This window comes from Chrysochloris asiatica, unplaced genomic scaffold, assembly GCF_000296735.1.
Source record: "Chrysochloris asiatica unplaced genomic scaffold, ChrAsi1.0 scaffold00005, whole genome shotgun sequence".
Classification (NCBI taxonomy): Eukaryota; Metazoa; Chordata; class Mammalia; order Afrosoricida; family Chrysochloridae; genus Chrysochloris; species Chrysochloris asiatica.
This window is the reverse complement of record NW_006408523.1, coordinates 41,982,140-41,990,878: the sequence shown is the minus strand read 5'-3', so window position 1 is coordinate 41,990,878 and position 8,739 is coordinate 41,982,140. Positions and strand designations below refer to the sequence as shown.

General features: G+C 42.7%; 1 protein-coding gene across 1 annotated transcript in view; it reads right to left on the bottom strand.

Moving 5' to 3' along the window:
- FBXL3 (F-box and leucine-rich repeat protein 3) overlaps positions 1–7,699 on the bottom strand; it is a 25,217-nt gene extending 17,518 nt beyond the window's left edge. The window contains exon 1 of the mRNA XM_006832027.1: positions 7,385–7,699. The gene's annotated coding sequence lies outside the window, so the exon portion shown is untranslated. The remainder of the gene's footprint in view (positions 1–7,384) is intronic.
- Between the last annotated feature and the right edge of the window lie 1,040 nt (positions 7,700–8,739).

The window sequence follows — 8,739 nt, the reverse complement described above, 5'->3', positions numbered from 1 at the left end:
CGGAACCGACTCGACGGCACTTAACAACAACAACATATATATATATACACACACACATCATATATCACATGTATTTATAAATGCATATATAGTCATACACATATTTATATATACAAACATGTAGAATGATGTAGTAAGCACTGGACAATAATTCAAGAATATTAAAATAAAATATAAGGAAAAATGCTAATGGAAATCAACTGTAGTTTTATACATTTTATACATTTGTAATGGGTGTTTCTAAACATTTAAATTTACAAATACTCTACTGGGAGAAAAGTTTATTGTAATTTTTAAATTAAACAATATTTCTAGAAGTTGTAATCAACTAACACCACTCATCTGTCAGTCTGTTGTACTGTGGTGGCTTGTGAGTTGCTATGATTCTGGAAGTTATGCCACAGGTTATTTTAAACACCAGCAGGGTCACCCACGGCATACAGGTTTCAGATAAGCTTCCAGATAAAGACAGACTAGGAAGGAGAAAAGAACTACTTCCAAATATTTAGTCAATGAAAACCATATGAATAACAGGAAACACTGTCAGATATAGTTGCCAGAAAATGAGCCCCTCGGGTTGGAAGACACTCAAAATGCGACTGGAGAAAAGTTACCTCCTCAAAGTAGAGTTGACCGTAATGACGCAAATTAAGTAAAGCCCTCAGGACCTTCATTTGCTGATGGGGCACAACTCAAAATGAAGAGAAACAGCTATAAACATCCTTTAATAATCGTAACATGGAACTTACGAAGTATGAATCTAGGAAAACTGGAAATAGTAAAAAATGAAATGAAATGCATAAACATCGATTACCATAGCCTTAGGAAGCTGAAATGGACAGACACTGGCCATTTTAAATCTGACAACCACATGGTTTACTATGCCAGGAATGACAAATTGAAGAGGAATGGTGTTGCATTCATCATCAAAAAGAACATATCCAGATCATTCATGAGGTACAACGCTGTCTGTGACAGGATAATATTCATGCGCCTACAGGGAAGCCCAGTTAATACCACTATTATTCAAATTTACGCACCAACCACTAAAGCCAGTGAGGATGAAATAGAAGAATTCTGTCAACTTCTTCAATCTGAAATCGATCAAACATGCAATCAAGATCTATGGATCATTACTGGTGATTGGAATGCAAAGGTTAAAAAAAAAAAAAAGAGGAAGGATCAGTAGTTGGGAAATATGGCCCTGGTGATAGAAATGATGCTGCAGACTGCATGACAGAATTCTGCAAAATCAATGACTTGTTCATTTTAAATACCTTCTTTAGACAGCATAAGACACGATTACACACATGGACCTCACCAGATGGAATACACAGAAATCAAATTGACTACATCTTTGGAAAGAGACGATGGAAAAGCTCCATATTATCAGCCAAAACAAGGCCAGGGGCAGATTGTGGAACAGACCATTAACTGCTTATATGCAAATTCAGACTGAAGCTGAAGAAAATGAAAACAAGTCCACGAGAGCCAAAATATGACCTTGAATATATTCCACCTGAATTTAGAGATCATCTCAAGTACAGATTTGATGCATTAAACACTAAAGACCGAAACCCAGAAGAGTTGTGGGATGACATTAAGAACATCATACATGAAGAAAGCAAGAAGTCATTAAGAAGAAAGAAGGAAAAGGTCAAAATGGATGTCAGAAGAGATACTGCAACTTGCTCTCCAGCGTAGAGATGCTAAAGCAAATGGAAGAAATGGGGAGGTATGAGAGCTGAACAGAAAATTTCAAAGATCAGCTTAAGAAGATAAAGCCAAATATTACAACAAAATGTGCAAAGATCTGGAGTCAGAAAACCAAAAAGAAAGGACACGCTCAGCATTTCTCAAGCTGGGGGAACTGAAGAAAAAATTCAAGCCTCGATTTTCGTTACTGAAAGATTCTCCGGGCAAATTACTGAATGACGCAGAAAGCATCAAAAGAAGATGGAAAACATACACAGAGTTACTGTACTAAAAGGAAACGGTTGATGTTCAACCATTTTAAGACGTAGCATATGATCAAGAGGCAATGATACTGAAGGAAGAAGTCCAAGGTGCATTGAAGGAATTGACAGGAATTGATGGAATAAAAATTGCAGTCTTTCAAGAAAGTTAGGTGGCACTGGAGGCACTCACTCATCTATGTCAAGAAATTTGGAAGACATCCGGATCTGTGCCCATTCCAAAGAGAGGTGACCCAACGGAATGCGGAAATCATCAATCTCTTTGATATCCCATGTGAGTGAAGTTTTACTAAAGGTAATACAAAAATGGCTGCAAGCATACATTGAAAGACAACTTTCAAAGATTCAAGCCGGATTCAGAAGAGGCCGTGGAACGAGGGTTATCATCATTGCTGATGTCTGATGTATGTTGGCTGAAAGCAGAGAATACCAGAAAGATGTTTACCTATGCTTTATTGACAACGCAAAGGCGTTTGACTACGTGGACCATGACAAGCTATGGACAACATTGTGAAGTATGAGTATTCCTGAACACTTAATTGTGCTCATGGGGAATCTGTACACGAACCAAGAGGTAGCTGTTCGAATAGAACATGGGAACACTGAGTGGTTTAAAATTAAGAAAGATGTGCAACAAGGTTGTATTCTTTCACCATACTTATTCAACCTGTATGCTGAACAAATAATCTGAGAAGCTGGGTTATATGAAGAAAAACATAGCATCAGGATTACAGGAAGACTCATTAACAACCTGTGATATGCAGATGATACAACCTTGCTTACTGAAAGCAAAGAGGACTTAAAATACTCATGAAGACCAAAGACCTTTGGTATGGATTGCATCTCAACGTAAAGAAAACAAAAAATTCTCACCACTGGACCAATAAATAACATTCTTATCAACAGAGGAAAAGCCTGAAGTTGTCAAGGACTTCATTCTTCTTTAATCAACTATCAACACTCATGGAAGCAGTGTTGAAGGGCAAAGATGTCAGCTTGAGGACCAAGGTGCGCCTAGCCCAAGCCATGGTATTTTTAATCACCTCATATGCATGTGAAAGCTGGATAATAAATAAGGAAGATCACTGAAGAATTGATGCATTTGAGTTATGGTGTTGGAGCAGAGTATTCAAAGTGCCATGGGTTGACAAAAGAATAAACACATCTGTCTTGGAAGAAGTGTAGCCATAGTGCTCCTTGGAGGTCAGGATGGCCAAACTTTGTCTCACATACTTCGGATATATTGTCAGGAGGGACCAGTCTCTGGAGAAGGATATCATGCTTGGTAAGGTGGAGGGTCAGAGAAAAAGAGGAAGAACCCCAGTGAAATAGATTGGCCAAGTAGCAGCATCAATGGACTCAAGTGTGGCAACAATTGTGAAGTTGGCCCAGGACCGGGCAGAGTTTATTTCTGTTGTGCATAGGATCGCTATGAGTTAGCTACAGACTCAATGGCACCTATCAACAACAACAATAAAATAACTAAAAGATATGTAAAAGGGATCTTACAGTGACACCTTCTAAAGATTCCTTAAAAGTCATCTCAAGATACCGACTGTATTTGTGTTCCTGAAAGGCAGAACAGGGTCCTAACAACCGCCCAAGAGGATATGAATTAAGTAGCCGTGATCTTTCTATATTGAATAGTCTGAGATATGTTACTGTCAGGTATTTCCAACCTCTGCTTAAAACAAGTAAATCCATCCCAACGTTCTCCCATGTAAACTGTCAATCAATTCACAATAAAAACTTGAAAATAAAAAAGTCAGTTCCCACTCACAGTGGCCCTGTAGTGTTTTCCAAGGAACAGCTGGTAGTTTGAATCACTGGCACTGTGGTTAACAGTTCAGTGCTTATCCTACAGTGTCACACTGGCAGATTCGAATGCTGATGTTGAGGTTAGCAGCCCAGCTCATAATCCACTGTGCACATCTGTGAAAGAGGATTAGGGCTGGAGTAGCACCAGAGTCACAGAGGAACCTGGCTGTCATACCACAACCATCAGCCCAGGAGATCTTGGCCATAACCAGTTACTACCTATTACTTGTTGGCTCCTACTTCCAACTATGTGAGTACCATGAAGAAAATGATTATTATCCCACTCACTGAGCAGAGAAAGAGGAAAAAAGAAAACAAAATTAAAGAGGTGAAGACAAGAGAGAAAGAGGTAAAGACAAGAGAGTAATTTTAAGACTGAAACATGTTGAATCTACTCATTTAAAAGCGTGGGGCGTAGCAAAAAATATGTTAATCTACAATGTAATATTTAACATATACATTAAAAAAGGAGCTCTGGTAGTGTAGTGGTTATGAATCGGACTGCTAATCTCAAGGTCGGCAGTTCGAAACTACCATTGGTTCCGCGGGAGAAAGATGAGGCAATCTGCTCCCGTAAAGATTTACAGCCTCGGGAACCCTGTGCAGGGTCACTATGAGTCGGAACCCCGGTACTTAACACCAACATTTAAAAAAAAAAAAAAAACTCTGCTAGTAATAATGTCCCAATAGTAGTTTGAATTGCTAACCACAAGATCTACAGTTCAAACCCACTGGTTGCTCCATGAAAACCAAGGTAGCTATGTGCCAGAATTGACTGAACGGCACCTAACAGCAACTTTAATTTTAGAATATAAAATTTGGGTCAAAGAACGAAGAGTATGCTTTCCTATGACTTATAGTTTCTGCTCTGACTAATGAGAGATGAGATTCAAAATAGAATAAAGGAGTCTTTACCATTTTTACTCCTAATTATAGAATGCGGCACTGCAGGATAAACACTGGACTACGTGTTGGCAATACAAACCAACTAGCCCTTCTCAGAAACCTATACAGGATCATGGAGGAAGAACGAACTCAACAACACAATTACAAAATATTGCATTTGTTTCTGGAGGAAAGGCTTCTAAAACCAGTACTAAATTTAAAATTGGAAATACTCATTTCATCTTAGAATATAAATGATTTTACCTTTGACATACAAAGAAAAATGAGCCTTATTCACATAATTTCTTTTCTAGCATTTTGCTGGTCCTAATAAAAGATACTTAATTTATCACAGCCCTTGTTTGAAACAACATATAGGAGGGGGCTTCATAAAGATCATACAAACATGGAATTAAAACATAATGGAATATTTTAATGAAAAATTTTGAACCCTCTCTTATTTTAATACTTTTCCAACTTGAGAGGAAAAAATACTCTGAAAAATTTAAAAAGTAGTTATGAATCAGGCTGCTCATTTCGAGGTTGGCAGTTTGAAACTACCAGCCGTTCCACGGAAGAAAGATAAGGCTTTCTGTTCCCATAAAGATTTACAGCCTCGGAAACCCTGCGCACAGTTGCTGTAAGTCAGAACTGACTTCACGGTACTTAACAACACAAAGATATAGTACTTACCATAGGTACAGGTTACATAATCACCAAAAGATATCTTAAGTACTATTAGTTTGTGAATACCTTAACAAATACTAGTTGTCAAGCAATATGACAGTCACAATTATTAGCACATTAGTATCTTAACTCATTGAAAAAATTGCATCTACAAATATAGAGCCAGCCATATGCAGATTAAAATGTTCTTTGTATAACCTTTATCATGCATAAAAAAAAAAAAAAGGAGTGGGCCCCTACTAAAACTACACACCATAGAGTCGGAGCCATCTCAGAGGAACCCTACATAGGTTGTAAATCTTTACAGGAGCAGAAAGCCTCATCTCTCTGCTGCAGAGTGGCTAGTGGATTTGAACTGCAGACCCAACACGTAACCCACTATGCCACCAGTGTTCCTTCCATGTGTGACTGTTGTTGTTATGAGCCATCCAGTCAGTTTGATTCACAATGACTCTGTAAAGGGTTTTTGAGGAGCCACTGGTGAATTTGAACCACCAACTTTGTGGTTCAAACAGACCTGTAGTCCAGTGTTTATCCTACACTGTCACACCGGGACTCCTCCAGGTGTGACTAAGAAGTGCCAAAATGTAAACTACTGAGGAAAGACTACTAACAGGTTGAGAAGCAGCGAGACAGTTACTGCGTTCATATTTCCATTGAACTGAAAGGGGCAGATCAGAAAGGAACACTCACCTGTGTGCCTCAAAGTTTTAGGCATGCTTACATGCATTTGTTATAGTTACTGGGTGCTATCAGTTTTCAGACCCTTACCACCCCATTTGACACAACACAGTTCCATAGGGTTTTCTTGGAAGATGGTCTGGTTTTTGAATGGAGTTCAAACTGCCCAGCCAAGCCCTTAACCACTGAGTCAGCAATGGATGGACATGCACTGGGCAAGGAATAATTTTTAAAGCCCATTTGTATTTAGCTTTGGAAAGCCAAAACAATGGTAAAAACCCTGTTTTAGCTTCGTATTTCCTTTCCATTATGTTCTGAATACAAGAATAAAAGAGTTGAACTCAGAACCAGATGAAGGGAGAACTTGGTGACAATCTGTCTTGGGTCAAATGTACATAGCTGGGAGTTGGTAGCATTTTTTTAAAAATATTTCACAAATAGTAAAAACTAAGTGTGGCACTGTAGGATAAGCACCAGAGCACTAACCGCAAGGTTGGCAGTTCAAACCCACCAGCTGCTTCTCAAAAACCCTAAGCCCTACACAGCGTACCTATGAGTTGGAACCAACCAGATGGCAAGTAACATTCAAGTTTAAAAATGTGTATCTATATTATCTAGAATCTAGAGAGACAGAGAACATATCTATATTAAGTGTATATATGTATGGAGTCCGGGTGTGGCGCCGAGGGTTAATGCGCTGGTGGGCGGTTCACGCTCACAAGCTGCTCCACGGAAGCCCTATACAAGGTCTCTATGAGTCGGAACCAACTGGACAGCACTTAACAACAACAACAACAACATATATACACAGAGAGAGTCCTGGTGTGGCGCTGTCGCATAAAGCGCTGCACCGGAAGGTCGGTTTGAACCACAAGGTTCCGTCAGGAACCCCACCCAAAAGGAGGCTGCGCACGCTAATAGCAGACGCGAAGCCGCTCATCCCAAGTTGGCCAAGTTCGCTACTTGGCAACGCGTCCCCGCGTCCCCTTTGTCACTTCCACGAATTGGCTTGCCTCGACTTAGCTCGTGCACTCAAACCTCGCCCGCTTGTTTTGACATCTAACACCTCTAATTTCTCAGGCGACACACACCAGCGTAGCTGTCACCAAACGCCGACAAAGGGCAACGAAGCCGGGCGTCCGTCACACGCGCACCGCGGCTTGTTGACAAATTTTGAAAGCAGCACCGCGAGAAGACGCCCCAAAGCTGGCTCCGAGGTGCAGGCACCGCGCCCCGCTCGGCCTCCGAGCGGACACTGCACACCCCACTCGCTCCACCACCACCCCCGGAACGGTGCACCCTCCCCGGCCCTGCGGGTCCTGCCCCTCCGCCGTTACCTGCTGCCAGGGGCGGCTTCCCCGATACACCACCCCGGGCTCCGGGGACGGCGGCGGCTGGTCCCGCGGCTCTCACGTGAGGCCCCCAAGGACCCCTGCTTCCCGCTCCCGCCGCCGCGGCCCCCCGCGCTCCGCCCGCATCCGAGGCGCTGGTCCCGTGGCGAGCTCCAACGCAGCTCCACCTTTGCGCCTCTGCCTGCGCAGGGAGAAGCCTGCCTTCTCAGTCCCACGCCGTCGGCGTTCTTCTCCACGGAGCCCTGTCACCCGCAAGAGACTCCCTTAGCGAGCCGCAGCCACCGCGTAGCTTCCCGGAGCCTCGGTCCAGATTCAGCCCAAAATGGCGTCCGTGATTCACGGCCGCGCGCTTTCCCCGACGCGTCTCCGCCCGAGGGGGGCGGGCGCGCGTCCACCTACTGCGCGCTCCCGCGGGGGCGGGACAGATCAGGAGTGGGAGCGCGCCCAGCTGGGCAGTGGGCTGCACCGCTCAACTGTGGGTTCTCAGCCTCCCACCCAGGCGTGACTCCCAGCTTTTAGTACACTTGTTGGAAAGCAGACTGAAAGAAGGCTAGAGCTAGCTGTATGGCAGACAGTATCTGTGGACGAAGCTGGAAAGTTTACGGGGTGGAGTCTCCTGTGAAATCGAAGCCAGGTCCAGCGGGCAGGATAAGAAACAGTACCAGCTGACTGCTGACTCACCTCCACCGCTTGAGGTGCTGCACCCAGAGGACCACGCCCTCTAAAGCTGGATGGTGCTTAGCAACAACAAGCTACCCAACCATATACATACAATTGTTTAACTACTGCAAAGAAATATACCAGAATGGAAATGCTGTTAACCCTGGCATTGAATGTTATTTTATTTTTAACATATTTGTATTATGTAAATTTTCTAAAATGATTTTTATAATCATTTTATTATACACCACCTCTACTTTACCAAATTGTTGCTATGTTTATTGAGTCGGTTCCTGCTCTTCCGACTCAGTGGCTTATGGGTTTCTAGACTTTACATCTTTGGAGAAGAAAGTCCCATCTTTCTCTGGAGGCGCACCAATCGGCTGATGGGCTCAAACTGCAGGCCTTGTGGTTCGAAGTCCAGTGCTTATCCTATGGACCCCCCGCGCTTCCAGCTTGACCAAGTAGATAAACTGAATTGCCATCGAATGGATTCCAATTTATGTTACGGTGCAGAACTGCACCAATGACTGTAATCTTTATGGAAACAGCCACATATTGCTATCGAAGAGTTGCTACTGGGTTCAAACACTCACCTACGTGTTAGCAGCCATGCACTTAATCACTTCACCAACAGGGTATCTATGAAGTCGACAGCCAAAAAACTAAAACCACTGCCA